We start from the raw sequence: 22,431 nt of genomic DNA, 5'->3' as shown, positions 1-22,431 counted from the left end.
TATCCCATGTTCATAGAATCAATGTGTTAGTTTCTTTTATTGTTATGTTATGAAAGATTAGCTTATGCTTTCTTTGTATTGTAAGTTAAAATCCTGACCCTCATTTAATCTAAGTGCCCTTTACTCATAGTACCAATGTAATGAGTCTTCAGTTTAAATGAGAACAGTGTCTTACCTATTTATTTAAAGTAATTATGTAGTTAGACTGCAATGAATAATATCTGTCTTTCAATGTTCATTGCATTTCGTAGTATTAGAATAAAAAAATTAAGTATGGAGCTGACTCAATACTTGTTAGAAGAAAATATCTAATGGCTGACAGGCTCTATTTTTATAACATTTCAGAATATTTGCTTCATAAAACAGTTATTATTTTTGGTTACATAAAACACTAAGTAAAAATATTAGCAAAACATCAGGGTTAACTGCTGCACATAGAGAATAGAGAAACTTATCTGACTGGGAAATCCTGAGTAAATATTTTTGATAGGAATGTGGTGCTGCCAAAAGAGACATTGTAATACTGGAACTGGAAAGAGCCTGACAGAATGGCTCTAAAGTTTTATTAGCAATGTGATTATCTCTTTCATGTGTAATAATGGACAACTGCATGAAAATTAAGAGACTGTATTGAAGGATATGTTAGGAAAATTCCATTTCCCTTTGCTTATGAGGTATATTTTTTCAAGTATATGTTTCTGTTGACCTCAAATACAAAATTTAATTATCATGACCTTCTTTTTATTATTTAAATAGTACTTTTATCATTTAAATACATTTCAATGAAGCTTTAAGGCATTACATAAATCATAAATTGTAATTAATATATACAATTGAAATTACCTTCATGTTAAGTTCAGCCTTAAAAAAAAAAAAAATTCAGGTTTCTGCAATCTATACATGGGGAAATAATTACTGTTGATATATTTGAGGTAAAAGTGGTCTGATGCACCACAGATCTGAAGAAATCAAATCAGGATTTGAAGATAGAACTGTAAAACTGTCTTTTCCAAAGCAAGAATCCTTAATAGTGCATATGCATTCAGTACATAGTACTCACCATACAAATGTAAAAATTCAGCTGCTTATCAAAACTTCAGTATGTTCAAAAGCATTTTTAAGTATTTGAACAACTATTTTTTTAAAGTGGGATGAAAATGGGAAATTAGGAATTTTCCATTTTTAATTTGTCATGATGTGTTTTATACAAAATGATAATTGTAAACAAATAGCTTTTCATCATTTTGTTCATCATAAATTACCCTTTAGGTAAGGTTTCAGATCATAAATTTCAGACCCTAAAGATACAAAATATTTTCATTTGATGTGTGTATCATTCAAAAAAGCTCAAGCAAAAAAAAACCCAAACAAACCCCAAACAAACTTTTGAAACATTCTAAAAGATGTGTGTATAACATTTGATCATTAAAATTGCTTTTTTTTAATCAAAGTCATGTTTCTGTTCATCTTCAAAATCTGCAAATAATTGAAGAGCTGCAATTCCCTAAGTTTCACTTATGATGCAATTCACCTTTCCTAACTTGAGAACTCTAAGAGTTACAGTTCCAAGTCTGAGTGGTTCTTACTAAGTATTGTTTTCCTCCATTGAAAGAAGCTTGGGTGGCCAGCCCAGTTTTTGATGTCTAATTTCTAGCTGACTAATAGGGCAAATCAATATCAAATGATAAATTAAACCAAAAGCTGGAAAACAATTCAAGTGCATTTCAGTTTCACTATGTAAATATAATTATCCTGTGGGCAAGTAGGTCAGAATGTAGTGGAACTCAAGATTAACTGAGAATTACTTCAGCATTACAGAATTATTTTGGTATGTTTTTCATAGATGAACAAAAGTGTATGAAAATCTTAAAGACCAAATGATATCTTTTCTGTATATCTGTGTTGTGGATCAGATGAGCTCTGCAATTAACTGTAAGCAAATATACATTGCCAGTTTTCATTAATTTGTAGAGAGTTCCCATGGTTAACATTTGTATTTTTGTTTGCAAATAAGCTTTTAGTGGTGTTGTACTTAAAACCTTTTAATACTAACACCATTTTTACATTTTCAAATATTCTTAAAGGATAATGTCTGTGGAAAATATCCTGTGGGTTACTCTCTTTAAAACTGTGCAAAATAAATTCAGTCTCTTACATATGCGGATCTATTGCTACTTGAAATGTTTTAGTCATTCAAGTCATTCACACAGGCCTGGCAAATATGACAGGGCACTTACAGGGACAGAACCTTTAAGACCAGTAGCTGAAGGGAAAGAAAGGTAGGACTCCCAAATGATAATGAAAACTGGTTTCTAGAGAGCAGAACCAAAACTGTTAACGATGGGGTTTGGGTTCCGCTCACAAGGCTGACATCAAAGTTTAGTCATCTATATAAATGGAATCACCAGGGAAAAATATGCTCCTTTTGTAATTGTTTATCCACTACAAAAATGTGCTATTGTCTTGTTGGGAATAGTTTTTGCGCTACTAAGATGTAACAATTGAGTTATAAGTAAATATTGGAAAACAGTACTATTTATTTTGCTGATATAACCAGATGGTCAACATAAATAACTTTGAATATTGCTATGATAATCTTTGTTTCTCTGAACATATCTATCATGTCATATTCTGTATTTTCATACTACTTGATAATATAAAATAATTCAGTTTTGTTCTTGGGCACTGTGTTACAGTTCTTTTCTGATATGCATGGTTGCATGCTATCTTACCCTGCACATCCTGCTCTGAGCAGAAGAAATGCTTCATCTTCTTGAACTTCAGTAAACCTTATGATGACATTGTGATCTTCATTGAGCCATGCAAACCAATTTCTCTATTAGCTTCAGAAAGTGTAATAGTTTTTGTTTAAAGATTTCTTAAGACATTCTGTGGAATGTTACAGACATTGCAGACAAAAATTGCATTCCATGTAAGGACTGAAACTAACAATTAAAAAGCACATGATTAATATCTTGATTCAGTTGTAGATCATGAATAGTCTATCTGCCTTATGAAACCATTCAGCCAAAAAATCACAGACTATTTTTCACCTACCCAATTATTCATCCAATTAAGATATAAATGGGGCAAATTATTTTCATATATTTCAAAAATATTAATTTACTAGGTAAACCCAAGCTGCCATTATTTCTAGTAGAAGAGAGATATATAGGTAGAAATAGCATTTTATTTAAAATAGGTTACTATAAAGAAAGTTTGAATCTTCTCATTTTGAAGGCGCTATATGCATGCAAACCATCATTCCTCTAGGTTTACAGACACTGAGGTTCATCGCAAACAGACTCCTTTTTGAAAGATGTACATGATGGTAAACATGACCTGGCTTCACTCATTCAGTATTTTTTGGAGTGAGTGTGTGTGTACTCACAGTGCTTCTGTCATCTTCTGTGACCTCATTGTTGTTAGGATTTTCAGTCAGAAAAGTGGAAACTTTGTATAGGAACAGAGTGGTTCCCTGCCCATGTCTTCAAAGGCTGTTCATGTCCTGAATACAAAAAACGTCTCTAGATAGTTCTGCCATAGCTCAGAATTTCGCTTTCTGACATTTCCCACAGTCCTTTGAACATCATCCTTTGAGTGTATTAAAATGAAGTCTTGTAGGTAAGAAACTCTCCCTGTATAAATGACTGAACCTGGACTGAAAGTTGCAGAATATTCTAGTAAAGCATGTGTAGACGTATTTCCACACCTGAGCAGAAGGGAATAGATTTGCACTATTTTGAAATCTGATGATGCATGCATACTTACTGGAAGATCACAGACTCATGATATGCACTCATTGTTTACATACCCTTTAATGAACTCCTTCAGGGTTTTCCTTTTTTTGCATGCTGTGTATTTGCCTGAGTTATAAATTTAAAAAAAGACAAATAATATCTGTGATAACATCATGCTTTAACAGCCAAATTTTACACTACAGTGATTTCTATTTCATCTATTCAGAATACTTTAAGCTAAAAAACAGAACTTTTTTTTGGTTAATTTTTGAGCTTTGTAGTTTCTGGATTAAAAAGTAAGAAATTAAGTTTTAACAGTTTCATCACTTAATTTTATATTTCGTTAACTAAGTCTAATCTTTATTTATGAGAAAAATGGTTGAAATACCACATGAAACTTAAAGCAGTCTAGGAGGTCATTCAAATAACATTTTGGAGCAAAGGTGCATGACATTTCTAAGTTAAGGACCACTAATCATTTGACTTGCTAAATTTCTGTTATTATAATTCTGTTTCTGAATAGTCCTGGTGAAATTTTCATCCATGTCTGCATAGAATAGACATTGGAGCAAATTATCTTACAAACTGTATCACGTTTTCTCTTGAAGAGATACACAGGCATAAAACATGTATTAGCTCTCTTGAGTAAAATAAGGCATGAAACAAATGGACAGAGCAGGCTCAACTAAGCATTGCCACATTCTTCAAAGTAATTAAAATTCAGAATGAAATTCATTCGCCTTTCACTAGCTAGAGTAACTCTTTTTGAAGCCAAAGGACTCACTGTGGTGTGACTGATACTAGACTAAGGTCTTGAGATGTTGCTTGAATCAGGCTGATATATATTCGCACTTTAAAAATTTAGCATTTTGATTTTTGTTTACTCCAGTGGTTGAAATATAAGAACTATAATATTTGTCATTCTGAGGATGTTCAGAGACAAATGGTCTCAATTTTAGACTTTCAACCAGAAAGTTATTAGAAAGAAGAGAATAAAGGCAGATAAAGGAAATTACTTAAAGCTAACCATGATCCAGTTACTTATACTTGCAAATGCTTTTCTGCCTATGCAAAAATACTTACTTTGATATCTTTGTTGACCAGGCTGAAAATATGGACCTTACTGCAGATGAGAAACTTTTTTTGCAGAAATCTGTATCATTTCACAAAAAAAGGAAAAAAAAATCAAATAAGCCCATAATGCTTGATATTCATGAAGGAAAGTTATGATTAGAATTTAACATCATGCTGGATTAAAATTAAGGTGAATTTTATTGCTGTTGGACAAGACATTGAATGAAAACACTGAGACTGGGAATAATGTAAGACATAAATCAGATTAAATATTAAATTTATGTAACTTTCTTTCATAATTAAGTCTAATTCATATCTTTGTATATATTAGAAGGTAACTTCTGTGAAACATAAACTCATCTTAGTTATCTAACATGAATACCAGAAAGACATATTTAGCCATTTTCAAAAATGCTTTCACGAGCATTTTTCTTGTTTAACTATTCTTAAGTATTAAAAAAAAGAAATTAAAAAAAAAGTAGAAAAGAAGCAAGCAGTACAACATTTATAGGCAACAAAGGTACATAAAGAAATCAAATAATAAAACATGCAATCGCTTCTTTGAAATGCTTGGAATAAGTTCTTTGATATTTTATGGAGAAGCACTGTAATTAATAATAAAAGTGCAAACAATGCAATAAAAAGGACTCTAAAATGGATATTCTGGTTTGAACAAGACGGATTTACATACCTGGTCTAGTGGAAGGTGTCCCTGCCCATGGCAGGAGTGTTGAAAGTAGGTGATCTTTTAGGTCCCTTTCAACCCAACAGTTCTATGATATGAAAAAGGTGACAATCACCATGGAAGAGTTTGACACACAAACTGCAAATACTCCTGTACTGTGTGAGAGCTGTTCTCAGAAAAGATGCCTATTCAGAGAAAGGTATTTTGCAGTTGTAGAATGAGAAACACTTTTATCCTTCATTTTCTTCTGTAGCTTTGAGTTTGAACATCAGCATGCACACCTCATTCACTTTTCCTAATATTTTGTCTTGAACATATGCAGTCAGTGCCAGGAAAACTGCACTTTCTTTTTATTTTCTTCCCACTGCATTGAGCTATGATTACTGAAGCAGGTGACATTCTGCATTGTGTAGCAGGAGTTTGAGAGCTGTTATTTCCAAGAAAAATTGAAAGTGTCATTTCATCTCATTCGACTGCTCACTTCCAGGTTTAGATCATGAAGTGACTGAGTAAAGAGGAATTGTAAATCCCCATGCCCAAGTTATTAGCAAGAGTAGACTCCAATTAACCTACAAATCATGCACTAATTGACATTTATTTTTCTTAAATTTAAACTAAACTTTACCTTCAGACCAAAAATTCATATCTCCCACAACATAATCATTGACTCATAGCACACTAACAACGTATAGATCAGCAGTAAATGACCAAGTCAGAGCCATTTGCCTTCACAATAGCAGAGAATTTATGTTATTTTGGAATAGTTCCATGTTTCTGCACCAAGGCTCAATCCAATTCTTTTCAAGGCCTTTTTAGGCTGGTATATCAAAACCACAGGAAACACCATTGATTCTGTTCTTGCAGATATGTCATATACTATATCGTTGTTTGCTGCCTTCCCAGTAACTCAAATATCTCAGAAGTATTGAAACTTTAATCCCAACATATACTAAAACATAAGAGAACCTGAAAACCAAGTCTGGACTTTCAAGTATTTTTCTTGAATTGATAGAATCATGTACTGACCAGGTATGAAACTGTTGACTAGACTGTAATGGATATTGATCCATGGATTTAAAGAGAAATCCAGCCAATCTGAAATGTTATCAACACTGACTTGAAGAGTGGTTGGATTGTACTCTTTTGGTTTTGAGTTCATGTCCAGTAGTACATAGCAAAAGAAATTGTGGCAGGCTTTAGTATGTTTCCTAAAGAGTAATATAAGCCTAAACTCTTCTTTTCAAACAGCTTTTTTAGCAGCTGTAATATCTGCTTTTATACCCTTATTTCCATTCTGATTTACACATAGATGAGGTCAGTTTGTGAAATGAAATATTACTGAGTAAAATGTGATCTTTACCCAGGAAAAGGTCTAAATGAAAGAATAAGGTATTGCCAGATTTCTCTACTATCTCTATAAATAAAAAGGCTAAAATTCAACCTGGCTTTGTTTAAACTATCTTTAATATAAAATTGCACCTTGTTTTCTGCCATTAGGTTCTACCAAAAGTCTGCTATCTAGCAGTCTTGACAGCATAAGATTAAGTAAGATTTTGCCGAAGATTTTTGGGAAGGGCTTTAACCACTCTTACTTCAATCACGATGAGCAAGGGTGAGTGGGATATGCAAATCTGTTTTGAAAGGGGTGCTTTAGGCAATCAGGGAGTGTCCAACCAGGACTGTCATCTCCTGAGTAATCTTGAGCTACCCATGCACTGGTCCGCCCGCATGCAAGGTTGGATCTGCAGCTTCCCATGCACCTTGTCACCTACCAATTCTACCCTCCCCTGTCCACACCGACAAGTGAGAGCCAAGCCCTTCCAGCATGCACAGGGGATGTTTTAGGTGAGGAGCAGCTTGCGTAGAACTGGCCCCACCCTTTATACCTGAGGTTTAACTGCCAGGCCTAGTGAGCCAGGATGATGACAGCAAAGTCCGCAGGTCATAGGTTTTGTAAGTGTCCTTCCCTTAGATGGCAGTTCATACAAGGCTGGATGAGCTCCATCAGCTGGGGTTTGAAGAGAGGAGTTTTCCTTCTCCTGTGTTCTAAGCAAGACTGTCATTTCCTGGGTCAGTCTCCAGCGACCGCTAACGTGAGCCCACCGAGGCACTGGCGGCGCTGCGGTATCGCTACATCTAGGTGGGATTCTGACTTATAGGTGTTCAGTCATAAACCCGCAGATGGTAGCCTCGTGCCAGTGGCTCCTCAGCCAAGCACTCCCCAGGGGTCTGAACCTGCGGTTCCTCTCGTACTGAGCAGGATTACTATTGCAACAACACAACATCAGTAGGGTAAAACTAATCTGTCTCATGATAGTCTAAGCATGGTTAAAGCCTTTCCCAAAATATTCACTCACAAAGCCAAGCCATCAATAAATCAAGTCAGATTTTGCCCACAAAGTTTAAAGAAGAAAAGAGCAGCAAGAGTGATTTCTTGCATTGAGCAGCTGCTTCAGTACAGAGGAAAAAGGTACACAAGGGAGTAGAAAATAAATAATGAAAACACTTGCAGGTAATCTGTTGCATATTGAGGCCTGCATAATGCACCTCCTTTATTTTGGTGAATGCAAACTTTTATTTCAAAAGTTAAGATCAGATATGCTTTCTGTCACAAGGAATCCTTAAGCAATGAATCAGACCTATGCACTGACTGTAGTCCTTATCCCCTATCTCTCTTTATTTGTTTTTAAGCTATGCATAATAATTTATACATTCTCCCTCAGAGGAGGAATGCCCCTACTGCTAATACCTAAATACGATACTAATTTGACGTGATTCCAGATAAACAACAGCAGCATTGTAAACCTAAGAATTATCAGCTTCCTCCCTAAACTCTGGGAAACATTCCTTTTGTCTGTCCCTGATTGGTCCAGTGCTCTAATTTGCCCACCTGGCTCTCCAGTAATAATTGGAGCAATTAGTTCTGCCTTCCTGAGATATTTTTCAGTATAATCCAATTGGTTTTCCTGAAAAGAAGCAGAAAGAATTGAAATAAGAATAAAGAATACAGACAGAGATAGAAACATAAAAGAAAAAGGACAAGATAATCTTCTATACTCATGCATCCACATCACACACCATTGCTCTACATAGTTAAAAGTCACCTTGTTCCTGAGTTGTTATTATGGTGTTATTAAAAAGAAGAAAATAACCCAGGGAATCTGGCTGGGATTAACTAGTGGCTGGCTAATGGCTTCTGCCACTCTTGTATGAACTAGGACTGAGTGGCTATTAGCCATTAAATCACATGGCAAGAAAATTCTAAAGAAAATTATTATTTTTTAAGCATTCATTAAAAATTCTGCTTCTCCCATGGGATCTGTAGAAAATTAACAAAGGTTAAGAAGACAAGCAAAAGGAAAACCAGAAAAAACTTGAAAGTACATGTTTTTAATCTTGAAACCAAAATATACTCTTTGATATGATGCTTCAGTAGTCACCTGGTAGATAATTTTCTTGCCTCATACTCTTTATTACATTTATTGGCCTACCTCTTAAATGCATTTCCAATAATTTAAAGCTTCGTGAACTTTCTCGGTGTTTCTTTTATTGACTTCTTAAAGATGTAATGGGGTCAGCATGTTTGGGTTGGGAATTTAAGTGCTAGTAATTCCATCAAAAAAGCTAACAAAGCTACATGGCTTCATTTTGAGGGTGTGGGAGGGAAGTCTTGGTAGAATTTCAGTAATCTCTGTCTTTAAAAGTATATGGCTATTAAGGCACATTTAGTAGAAATACCAACTAATAGTGAAAACCTTCAACACTGTAAACTAAATAGGGGGATTTCCCCATCAATAATGGGATATAAGGGAAGATTCTGGAATGTACAATTACTGGACCTGAGCCTGTCTGGTGTAAGTCTGAAGAAGGGCTGCTTCACCTAGTGAGTAATTTAGAACAACTTTGAAATAGTCACTTTTGATAATAGGTGCTCATTTAGAATCATCAAAAGTCAGGTTGAGGAATTATGATAAAAAGTGACTTGTTAAACCCTGGATAAATTCCCCTCTGAGACGGAAATGAAATTAGCAGGTACTAATCTGGGGTGTTAAACGTTGTCTTCCTAATAATTATATATTATAATATATAAATGGATAATTCAGGTGATCTTCTCTATTTACCAGTGTGATTAGGACCTGGAATTTTATGTATACTCTAGGGAAAAAAACCAACAAAAACACAAACACACACACACAAAACCACACACACACAACCCCCTCAGAATAAATTACAAACAAAAATCCAAAAAATAAAAACAAACAAACAAGCAAAACAAAAAGAAAAACAAAGACCTATGTAAAATATATCTGGTTTACAATCAGTGCTCAAATATGTATAAGCAATTATGTATCAGGAATGCAGTTGAGGGGACTTCAAGGATCATCCCATTGCTTCAAAATGCAATATTATTTCTTAAAGGCTTTGCTGACTTGCACCAAAAAATCCTTAGTGGTAATAGAGCCTTTACAGCTTTATTAGTCTGTTCTAGTGCTTGATTATCCTTGACACGAAAATGTTTTTCCTAACTCCTAGCCTAATGTTACTTGCTGAAATTAATACTCAAGGAAATAAGAATTCAAAATCCATGCTCTTCCCCTTACAATCATAGCATATTTTATCAAGCACTTCCTATAAATAGCTTTTTCTAAGCTTGCCCACAAGTGATAGCACAGCTGTTCCTGCTGAACAGTTATTTATTAGAGGTCTACTTCTACTATGCTTATTTGAAATATCAAAAAAGAAAGAAAAATTAAAAGAAAAATAACCTGTCTCTATACTTACCAGTCCTTTGTAGTTCCTTAATGTCTGTAACTCATGCAAAAAGAGGTGGCATTGTGTGTTATATGTTTAGAATATTATTTATTCTTTATTTCTTAGCTAATTTTATCTTGCTTAATTACAATTTTATGCTACAGATTCAGAAAGGAATTTTTTACTTACCTTCACATTTTTTTTGTAGTATAAGCCTTTTTTTTAGACTGATGCTCAGTTATCTTGGAACACTGTGTAAATGCAGATGAACCTGTAACATTCCTAGTTGGGAATCGCATGGCAATCTAAAATTAAACTTCAGCTGATATTTATGTTAACATGTGAGACTGCTCAGAATTATTGGACTGTAAGTTGTGTTTCAAGACAGAAGTTTTAGTAAATCAGTGCATTAGAACGAATATAAATATTTCATATGCTGAAATTGCCTAGATGTATTTGACTCTCATTATAGAGAGTCTGCTTTCATTTCTATATTAGAACCTTGTGGTTTTCCCCCAGTTTATTTTGACATTAATATGCTTTTCATAACACTAGATTTTCATTATTTTATCCTATGATAATAGTCTTACAGGACTGCAGCTTCAATGAAATGTGCTATCCATTCCAACAGTATGTGAAGAATGTTTTGTCTGTTAAGGAAAAGCTTTGGAGTATGTATTTCTCTTAAAGAATTCCTAACAGTTTGCTCTGTGTAGCTATTTGTAGTTACTTTAGGTTATTATATGTTGCTCTTCCCTTTTGTTTATTATTTATGCTGGTACTATTAGGCAGTGGTTGGGGGGGAATCAAATGGACAGAAGAGCAAACAAATCTAGTGGCAGAAAGTGGTGTAATGTGTGCATAGAGTAGGGTGAAAATTTATTTATCTACAAAGTGATTCAGGGGCTTTAACAATAGGTGTATCCTGCTGTTTTAAATACCCTATTTTTCTCCCTCAGTTCAGCTGCTGCTTCAAAAAGTCATGGGTATCCCACAGGTTCTTCATCACATCTGTTATTCCTGACCAGATACTTCAGTTTTGCTAGCACCCCCCATCCACATGTTCATATAGGAATAAACCTGATTTGCTTCTGCAGCCAAGACAGTATTCAGGATTCCCTTCAGTGTCAGTTACCTAGAGTGACAGTCCTTTTCCACTATCTGTTAAGAGCTAAAAGACTATAATGAAAATTCAGAACATTTTAGCTTGCATATCTAAAGTTTAGGTGGCTGATACCAGATGATATCAGTACAACCAAATGGTCCCTGGGTTTGCACGTGTGTTAATGCCATCCAGTGCATAGGTCTTTGTTTTCTGAAACACCCTTTGGTATGTTTTCTTTTTGTTACACTTCCTTTTATAAGCTTTCTTTACATTTTTTTGTCTGCCACATTAGCTTTGCACTGATTGTGATGTGATAATAACATGACATGACTGATTTTCCATACCTTGGAAGAAAGTACAAAAAGCCGGAGATATGCTGAGTCAAACTTCTGATAGACACATCTGCCTTCGTGTTTCTCACTTGTGTAGTATCTAGAAGTTCACATATTTCCTGAAGTCTGGTAACATACTGACTATCATAATTAGTCAGTTTGAGTGATTTACTAGAAAAAGCCCCGTATGTAACTTTCATCAACACCTTCTATGATATGGATTCTTAGTTTTAACTCCTAATTCTCATCTAGTATCTGCAGCATTTATTCACCAGCCTCCTGACTGCCTTGGCTGTGTCTGGCTCTGTGTTTAGCTTCATAGAAATATATTCATATTCATGGAATAATATGTTATATTCATGAAGGAATTGGGTTCTCATTGATCTCAATGCAGTTATTTGGCTCTTTTTATAAACTATGGCCTTCTGACTGGTCTGATCTTTCTAACACTTCCTTTCTTGGCAAGCAAAAGAAGAGAAAAGGGATCCTTTCTTTCTTGTATCTGAACATTTGAGAAAGTAACAAACATATACACTTTAGCTCATTGTTTATATGTTGATTCTAAGGCTATTTGGTGTTTTGTTTATATCTAAAAGCAGTATGTAAAGTCTCTGACTCTACATAGACATATTTTTCACACTATTTTCCAGTTTTGAAAAGTCTACACAATATCCAACAATATTCATACTCAGTGCTTTCTTTTCAAACATTCCCACAAAACAAAATTCCTGTAAATTCCTGTAAAATTGTACTACAGCTTAGTATAATTCAGAGCTATGCAGTGTAAAAACAGGTTTTTAAGCCCATGATAAATTTGCACATGAAAGCTGGCCTTTCCAAAGTAAAGAATCTGAGCCGTATTAGAAAGAAAATGAAACAGAATTAAGAAGAGAAATATATATTTTGTTTTTCCAGTTGATGAACATTTTGTGCACAACAAGAGCCTTCACATCAAAAAGAAAACCAAATTTGGGAAGCGGAGCTTTTCACTTCTTATCAGCAACACCTTACCTAGGTGTTGATTCACTGACCAAAGGGGCTACTCCAGATTTACAAAATTATACAACATTGTATATCCCCATAAATGCCTTATCATTTTGGGGTGAGATTGTCACGTTGCCTTTCCATGTTGTAAAGGAAAGACTGTACTGAAATCACAGATGCATCCAAGTATAATATGACAAATCAGTTCCCTCTTTATTGGCAGCATCTACTGCCCTCAGATGACTTGCTCTGAATCAAATTCCCAAATTAAATATTGCAGTTTTCCTGTTGAACAAAGCTGGGTAATTTGTTTCAAATATTTTTTTTCTGTTACTGGCTAAAGATTCTAAATTGAGGGCAGCTTAAAAAAACCCAGATCTAATAGGAAGGGATGCAAATCCTGGAAGAAAGGAAACACACACAAACCCCACAAACACTTCTTTATTCTCTGCCCCTCTCTGGGATGAGCTGAATATATGGATGCATATTTAGAGCACTGACAAAAATAAATAATTATTCTTATTTCTGCTGTAATTTTGAGCAGAAAATTCTTTCTTAGGAGTATTATGTCAATTGTGATTCTGAATTAAAAATGTCAAATATTTTTGGATGCATTTTGTTAATTTACCCACATGGATATTTGTATATGAATAATCCCAATCACACAATAGCAGATTTTTTTCCTTTTTATAATAAAGGTCAATGTCAACAAATTTCTCAGAACAGATTTCTTCAAAATGTTAAAAATCAAAGTGACATTTAAAATAAATAAATAAATAAACAAGCCACAAAATCTAACCAAAACCTGATCAACTTAGGAAAGGATATGTAAAATTGACTTTTCTTTAGCTTCTTAATGAATCTTTTGAGTGAATCACCTGATCTTTATAATGTAGTTTCCCATAGCAAAATGAAGGTTCCCATACATTCTCAACTGCCTAAAATGCTTTGAGAATACTGGCTTGAGAACCTTGTGTAAATACCTTTTCTGATGGTTCCAATTTACCTTTGATTGTTATTATAGGAACTTCGAGGTTTCTGCATCACTTCATTAAGGCAATAGAGTTTGTACTTAAAGAAAATGCTTCTATCTGGAAAATATACACTGTGTTCACTCTGTCCTTCCATCTGTCTTTTTTAACTATTATCTTTGCAATCTCAAATGAATATTTGAAATTATATCCAACTCACTGGAATAACATAGAGTTGAGACATACATCACTTGAGCGGTGTTGGCCCCCACCCAAAATGGGATTAGAAGGAGACATTGCTGGTCAGTCCCTCTTCTATCACCCTGGAAATTTTCATACAGGTACTGTATAATTTGTGTTCTCTTGTTCCTAGGAACACTCATCTATTTGTCCACCTGTAGACAAATGTAGGTCACAAAACATCATCCACCTCCATTTCACCTGAGACAGACCAATGTCTTGCTTTTAGCACCAATTCAGTATGACTGTGAAATCCTCACTATAGAATCATAGAAGAGTTAGGGTTGGTCTGAATTCAGAGCAGAGCTGCTCTGAATCTCTTCTCTGCCCAACCTGCAGCTGTGCCTGGGATTGCTTTGTCCCAGGTGTAGGACCTTGCACTTGTCATGGTTAAACTTCATGAGGTTGGCATCAGCCCACCTAACAAGTGTGTCAAGGTCCCTCTGAATGGCATTCCTTGTATCAAACAGTGTATCAACTTAACCACACAGCTTAGTGTCATCAGCAAACTTGCTGAGAGGGTGCACTCAATCCCACTGTCCATGTCACTGACAAAGATGTTGAACAACATAGACCCCAGCACCAATCCCTGAGGGACACCACTCGTTACTGATCTCCAGCTGGATATTGAGACATTGACCACAACTCTTTGTGTGCAGCCATCCAGCCAGTTCTTTATCCACCGAGTGGTCCAACTATCAAATTGATGTCTCCAATTTAGAGACAAGGATGTCACATGGGACAGTGACGAACGCTTTGCACAAGTCCAGGTAGATGACATCAACTGCCCTACCCCTGTCCATCATTTCCATAGCCCCATCATAGAAGTCACCAAATTGGTCAGTAGACAATTAATCTTGTGTAGTCTTACAAAAAAAAAATGCACTTAGCTTACATGTATAGGTAAAAATCCACAATAATCCAGTCTACTTTGCATCAAACCTAACCTCTTTATAGGTGGGCAAAAATCTTCAAAGCTAATTTACAAGTTATGGGAGAAAACAGACTGAAAAAATATTAAATCTCAGGGATTAGAGAAAACATCCCACTAAGCAAACTGGGTGTAGCCCTGCTAATAAATGCAGCAGTGCCTGAGACCTCTAGTCTAAAAGGAAGTGCTTCCCTGCATTGCATTACTTCTGAAAATAAACTCTCTGACATCATTATGTTCATGCAGGCTGCACCTACTGTACTGGCATGGTATGGAGCAGCAACATAAATTTTAATTGAATTCTTCAATTTTACTTTCAGATCCAATTCCTTTTGAGGGAAACTAAACTGGAAGCTCGGTTCCAGATGAGTACTAAATGTACTCCTATTCCTAGATATAACACAGCCAGTCATACATACCTGGTTTTCATGCTGCCATCCTGTGACCAGTTGGGTGAGAAAACTCCTTTGTGCCTGAGTCATACAAAATAAAAGAGATAAATGTGTCAGTTGCCATATTCTGCAAGAAATCAAACACGAAAGATGTGAACAATGATGAACATTTCATCTCTTTCTACCACATTGCACTGAGGGAAAGCCTTTCAGGTCCTTTTGAGAAGGAAATAAATAAATAAAGATTCACAAGAAAGTCTCACAACATTCACATTTGATCTTTTCCCTAGAATTTTTTGTCATCTTAGCTTGCTTGTTTTATGTGAACTGAATTGACCTACAAGGCGATGCTGTCTATTGTTTTGTTTTTCTTAATCTCAAAACATATTTAAAGCTCTTAAGGTAAGAGGTATTGTTATGTTACACACAGTCGGGATTCTTTAATTTTATATATATATATATATTTCAGTTACCATATGAACTGAAGTAAGTAATTTCTTAATGTGCATATTAATTTATAGAATTATATTAAACTCATCATTTCACAAAGTTATTGGACTTCAGATAATGCTTGTGACAGGAGAGACTGCCTCTATTTACCATTGGGAGTCAGAATTACCCATCGTGCCCTTTCAGTTCTGCAATAAACTGTGAAATAGAATACTTTAATATATTTTGTTGCATTATATAGAAAATGTTGTTTCACTACAGTACAAAGTATAGAAGATGTATGCATGGTCAGGACATATATAGGTGACATACACAGTCAGATGTAGTGGGTTAGATTAATATTGTGTAACAGTGTAGACTGGGACATACTCAATGAAAATCACTAAAATTTTATCAGCCGCAGTCTGGCATATGAGTAAAGGGTTCACATAATGAGAAGCTCTCAAGTACTATGAAAAACACAGGAGAAATATCGGAGAGTGCAGAAAAATTAGGATCAAAGCATTTAGCTGACTGAGCAACTAAAGTGCTGCAAATGATCCCTGAAGGTGGGAAGTCTGTCCTCTGAGCAACCCTGAGCTCAGACTCTTCAGCTTTTACTCTATTATTTAGTGTAGCAGCACTACTGTACCTATGATATTTAACGCCTCAGGTTGTCACTGGATTTACTCACTGTACAGTATTTACTTTAAATAAGTAGTAACTTTCAGAAAGTTGCTTATAGAAATGTAAGAAATCCTTTGCAGCACAAACTTACTCAAATTCAGATCACCTGTCTTGTGTTCAGAGACATATCCGAACCATGTAATTCTTTTTCTGCTGCCCTAGTTGGTTTCTGTAGTGCTGGTTTCTGTTAGTGTTGTTCAATTGTCTGAATTGTAGTTAGATTGGGAAAAAAAAAGGGAAGGTAAGATTTATGAACAGCTTGAAGTTAAAAAAATTGTATGATATTACATTTTAGAGGAAAAATTGAGCCAACAATATGAGGTTTATTTAGCTAGTTGTAACTTCATAAACTTAAATTCAAGCCCAAGGATTGAGTGTTCAACAGGCTAATATCTTGTGCTGAGTCAAATTATGCTTGTGAGCTGGGCTGATGCCAACCTTATGAAGTTTAACCATACCAAGTGCAAGGTCCTACACCTGAGAAAAAGCAATCCCAGGCACAGCTACAGGCTGGGCAGAGAAGAGATTCAGAGCAGCCCTGCGGAGAAGGACTTGGGGGTGTTGGTCAATGAGAAAATGAGCATGAGCCGGCTTCAGTGTGCGCTCACAGCCCAGAAAGCCAATCGTACCCTGGGCTGCATCAAAAGGAGGTGACCAGCAGGTTGAAGGAGGTGATCCTGCCCCTTTGCTCTGCTCTCATGAGACCTCACCTGGAGTGTTGTGTGCAGTTCTGGTGTCCTCAACATAAAAAGGACATGGAACTGTTGGAAAAAGTCCAGAGGAGGCCATGAGGATGATCAGGGGACTGGAGCACCTCCTGTATGAAGATAGGCTGAGAAAGTTGGGCTGTTCAGCCTGGAGAAGAGAAGGCTGCATGGAGACTTCATAGGGGAGCCTATAAGAATGCTGGGGAAGGACTCTTCATTAGGGACTATAGTGATAGGACAAGGGGTAATGGGTTAGAACTTAAACAGAAAAGTTTAGATTGGATATAAGGAAGAAGTTCTTTCCTGTTAGGGTGGTGAGGTACTGGAATGGGTTGCTCAATGAAGTTTTGAATTTTCCATCCCTGGCAGTGTTCAAAGCCAGGCTGGACAGAATCTTGGGTAACATGATTATTGTGAGGTGTCCCTGCCCATGGCAGGAGGGTTGGAACTAGTAGATCTTAAGGTCCTTTCCAACCCTAACTCTTTTATTATTTTATGAAAATACACATTTAATATGCATAGACATAGATTTCTATCTATATATGCATAGATTCCTAGGATTAGGTCAACTTCATTGTACAAATGCATGTATATGCCTACATATATGTGCATGAACATATATGTGACCATATAGAAATGATTGAATCATGCTCACACACACACACATATATATATCTACACATATATATTATGTCCTACTAATAGTTCTACATACAAATTTGGAAATAAAACCCACCTGGTTTCTGAATTAAGTGATCCATCTGTGTCTGTGGGATTCTCCATTGTTGAAAATATCGCTTTTGTTTCGTGACTTTTTATACCTTGGAAAATAAACTTCATTGTTTGTGACTCTAATGAGTAGCAAAAAAGATGAGACCTGCATTCCTTACTGGGTCTCACTCAGAAAGGCAATGAATCCTATTAATCTCATTCACTTTTACAGTTGACTTTCACATATTCTACTAGCTTAATGGTCTGTTTTATTTGAAAATATTTGCAATAATTTAGTGACTAGTGATTTCACTGACATTTTCTTTTGAATCTTAAATATATATGATATTTAAGAGATAAGGAGGATTCTGATCTGATCCTTTAGATTTTGCAAACAGGATCTGCTTAAGTAGTCTAAAAATGTCTCTCAATAGTAAAGGTTTTATTTCAGTCTCATGCTTATTCTATTTCTACATTAATTGTTTAATTAAAAACATAGAGTTTTGCCTACAAAAAATAATTCTAATCGAATATCCTTCTACAGCTGTGACCTCTGAAATAGATAATGCAATGACAAATTTTATCATGGGAGTTATGGGAGGATGAGCAACTTAAGTAAAACTTTTGCAGTCAGTAGAAAGGAATAGCCATTTCGAAGGTACAATTCATGTGACTTATTTTAAAGATCTATTTGCAAACAACACAAACCACATGCTAGAATAGCAGTTCCTCTTCTTTTGCTGTTAAAGGAGCCTTGACATCTAGCTCAGATATAGACATCAGCATTCAGGCAGATGAATCTTAGCAGCAGGGCCTGTTCTCCAGCAGACGTTAGTGACAGTCACTGTGAAATGTTATTCTCTATGCATCAAGAAGTAACTTTTAAGCACATTTAACTTTATTTGACAAAAATGCTAATTTGATTTGGTCTGCAGTTCTAAAATGGCTGCTGTGCTCAACAGCAAATGTAATTACCATTTGGAGTGTTAAGTTCTGTAATTATCTTGAATTAACAAAAGCACAAGATGGTGTCAATTTTTTTGTTGTAGTTTGTTTTTTTGTTTTAGATATTTTTTGTTGGTGTGGTTTTTGTTGATAGAAAAGCCTCTAATTAGGGTGTGAAATACAGAAGAGGGGTGAAATTTTGGGTTAACGCTTTGGTCATATACAACATAACCATCTTGAAATAACAGACATATGTCCTGGGTTTAGCAGTAGCAGTCAAATTTTCTCCTTCTTAGTAGCTGGTGCAGCACTGTGTTTTGACTTTCAGCCTGGGAACAGAGCTGATAACATCAATGATTTTTAGTTGTTGCTAAGTAATGTTTATTCTGACCAAGGACTTTCTGAGTCTCATGCTCTGCCAGGGAGGAGGGGAAGCCGGGAGGAAGCAGAGACAGGACACCTGACCCAAGCTAGCCAAAGAGGTATTCCATACCACAGCACGTCATGCCTGGGGAGGGAACTGGGAGGCCCCCAGAAGGGCTCGCTCTCTTCTGGGTCGGACTTGTTTCGACTTGTTTCGCAGGTGGTGTCCTATTCTCTTCCCTTGTTATTTCTCTTATCATTATTTATTATTGGTGGTAGCAGTAGTGGTTTGTGTTATACCTTAGTTACTGGACTGTTCTTATCTCTACCCGTGGGAGTTACATTCTTTTGATTCTCCTCCCCATCCCTCCAGGAATGGGGTGGGGGGAGGGGGAGTTGGAAGAAAGAAAGAGGGAGGGGGGTGTGAGAGAGAGACTGTGTGTTTGGGTTTAAACCATGACAAATATGATGGTAACAAAACAGGTTTATTACATTAAAGATGAAAACTGAAGCAGGTCACAAATCTAAATTAAGGTCAAATTTTGTGCATCTTCAGATTACAAATACTAATTCTGTTTTCATTGCATTTATATAACCTAATACTTTCAGTTCTCCCAATTTAGTGCTGCTAATCAGTCATTTTTCACAAGGCAAGAGGAATTCTGGGGGTTTAGCAATCACTTTAGCAAGAAAGTAAGTTCCTCTTTTGGTTCTACTTGAGGAAAGCTTCTCTCGAATCTTCTATTTTCTCCACCTATCAAATCTCACTAGGAAGAGCAAGAAAACCCCCAACACTGTAGAGATGGCAACGTAAAGACAGCCTCCAGAATTCTTTTATAGATTCAGTAATTGACACAAAGCTTGTTAGAAGGAACTAAGAGCACTCTTGATTCACTATACCTGGAGTTACTGATTGCCTTTTAATTAGTTTTGTCTCTCAGAAGAGTTGGTAACTTGTATTTGCTGAAAGAATTTCACCTACAAAACACAATAGAAGATAGCAGTCTTTCTTGCTGACTCAAGGCAAGCCTGACATGAAGATCTGAGCTGCCCAGAGACCATATATGTTTCTCTCTGAATTCTGTACCTCTGTGGAAATAACAGCTCTATCCTTTCTTACTTCACTGTAGTTCGTGGCAAATAGAACTCCCAGAATCATAATTTCAGGGAAAAAAAGCATCAGGAAACACAAATAAATAAAATTAAAACATAACATTAGTAACTTCCTCCTGTTTTACACAAGATCCTTAATATTTACCACAACTGGATAATAGGATATATAGCAAGATAGCAATATCTGTCACAGATTTAAACCACAGTGCCATGTAATTTTAGAATTATGCCTAAGGACAGGCACGGAAATATTCTCGATAGTTCAAGCAAGTTTACTGTATTATACATCAGTGATTTCTTCTAGGTTAAAAAACCCACCTGTATTTAGGTAGTTAAATATTTCCTAGTGGAACAAAGACAAGGATTGCAGCAGGGTTGCCTTCACCAGTTGGGAGAGTGGAAGGTAAAGAATTCTGGGAGCCTTTAGAAGAGCTAAGATAAAACTGGGAAGCAGAAGGGACAAAGCTGATGTGGGAACTATTCAGAGGGTATAAAATAATCGTCATAATCCATATCATAGGCATGTTTGGAAGCACAGACCTTACAAGCTGGTGGAGTGAGCAGCCCATAAATCAATAAGGCATATGTTTATCAAACAAGAGTGAGAAAAATCCTAAATTTAATTGTTTAGACTTTCCTAGGGAATGGTAACAAGGAATTGAATTATCCTCAGAATTTGAGCAGCTCCCAATGGACTGTTACACAATGGGCTCACAATCACACCTCTTCTATGTAGCTGACAAAAATTATCATGGTTGTTACATTTGCTCTTTGATTTCAGCATGACAGTTGAGCCAAAGAGACAGAAGCAACCCTGTTCACTTCTGAGAACTGCAAAACTGTCTTTATATAACCTCTTCATATTCAGCTTAGTCTAACTCCCCTCATGAACACACATTCCGTGTATTAGAAGCCTTTCGGGATGACAGCCAGCCTTTATACAAAGAGCAAACCCAGCTACACATGGCCAATCAGGAAGATGTGTGAATATGATCTCTTCAGCTCCCTGCAGCAAAAATAAGCAATGAAGAACTGGGCTTACATTTGTGCTACAAAACTACTGCTTTATATCTCCTGCAGCAAACCTCAAATAAAAATCTAGACTTGCATGCAGAAATGCTAACTTATTGATAGTACCACAGCTATTAACATATATTTAGAGCTCTTTTCCTGAGGCAGGTTTTCTTTACTGTTGACAGTAAAATGGATGGTCTATGAAAGGAGATATTTGTGCCACTGTTTTCGAAGAGAGAATAATGCAGTTGCCAGAAATCATATTCAATATTTTTTTAGACTTCTTTAAAATGAGTAAAAAAAACCCATGCAATTGATGCCCAAGGCAATTTTAAAAATACTGAAAGTACTTGCAAAAGTAACTGTGTCTGGAGCAGGTCCTAAAAGGTATTATTCCCCTCCACTGAGTGCTTGTGAAGCCTCATGAAGAACAATGTGTCTGGTCTGGGGCCTCTGGAGATATGAGGAGACTCTAACAGACTGCCAGTAAGATGGTTAAGGGCCGATAAAAGTGTCACTGAGGAGAAACAAAGGGTTTCCTTACACCTGAGGAAATGCACTACATTACGGGTATGTAACTAGCTTATGGGATAGCATAGAAAATATGGAGTCAGACTTTTCTCAGAGCTCCACAGCTAAAAAAAAGGTAATAGACAACATTCACAAGATGAAGTAAGGTAAATTCCAACTGAATATAAGAAAAAATGAAAGTCACCATGAGTATAGTTAAATACTGGTTAGGGCTGCCCAGAGAGGCTGTGGCGTCTCTACTAGAGATTTTCAGAACTCAGCAAACATGCTCTTTCCTAATTTGGAAGTTACCCTTAATGTGAATGTAGGTTTAAACTGGAGACCTCCACCATATCAGTCTACAATTGCTTCATAAAGCACACTTTGCCATAAACCAACATTGCTGCTGAAAAATATAATTCTTTCCTTCCCTCAATCTCATTTCATCCTTTGTGGTGGTATAACACGTGCTCTGAATCGAGTTGGATGACTAATCCAAAACTGGTACATTGTGGGGGGAGGTGGCAGTTAGTTCTGCCAGCTAGTGCACTAGGCAGCTGTACGAAACATCCATGGTTAAAGGAGATAACGTCAGAGAAACTATGTGGGAAGAAAACAGCATGAGTGTGAAGAGAGGTCTTTCAGTGCCAGTGCCTGTTTATACCATTTTAAGATGAGCATGAATCAGTGATTAGTTACAGGTAAAGACGGTTTTTGCAGCTAGACCAGTGTCAAGGATTATCTTC

At 36.1% G+C, this 22,431-nt stretch overlaps 1 protein-coding gene across 1 annotated transcript in view; it reads left to right on the top strand.

Annotated features, from left to right (window-relative positions):
* Positions 1-22,431, top strand: part of PCLO (piccolo presynaptic cytomatrix protein) — a 352,993-nt gene that overhangs the window by 308,565 nt on the left and 21,997 nt on the right. The window lies entirely within an intron of this gene.

This window comes from Melopsittacus undulatus, chromosome 5 (assembly GCF_012275295.1).
Source record: "Melopsittacus undulatus isolate bMelUnd1 chromosome 5, bMelUnd1.mat.Z, whole genome shotgun sequence".
Lineage (NCBI taxonomy): Eukaryota > Metazoa > Chordata > Aves > Psittaciformes > Psittaculidae > Melopsittacus > Melopsittacus undulatus.
Note: the sequence above shows the minus strand (reverse complement) of the source record. Positions and strands in the feature narration are given on the sequence as shown.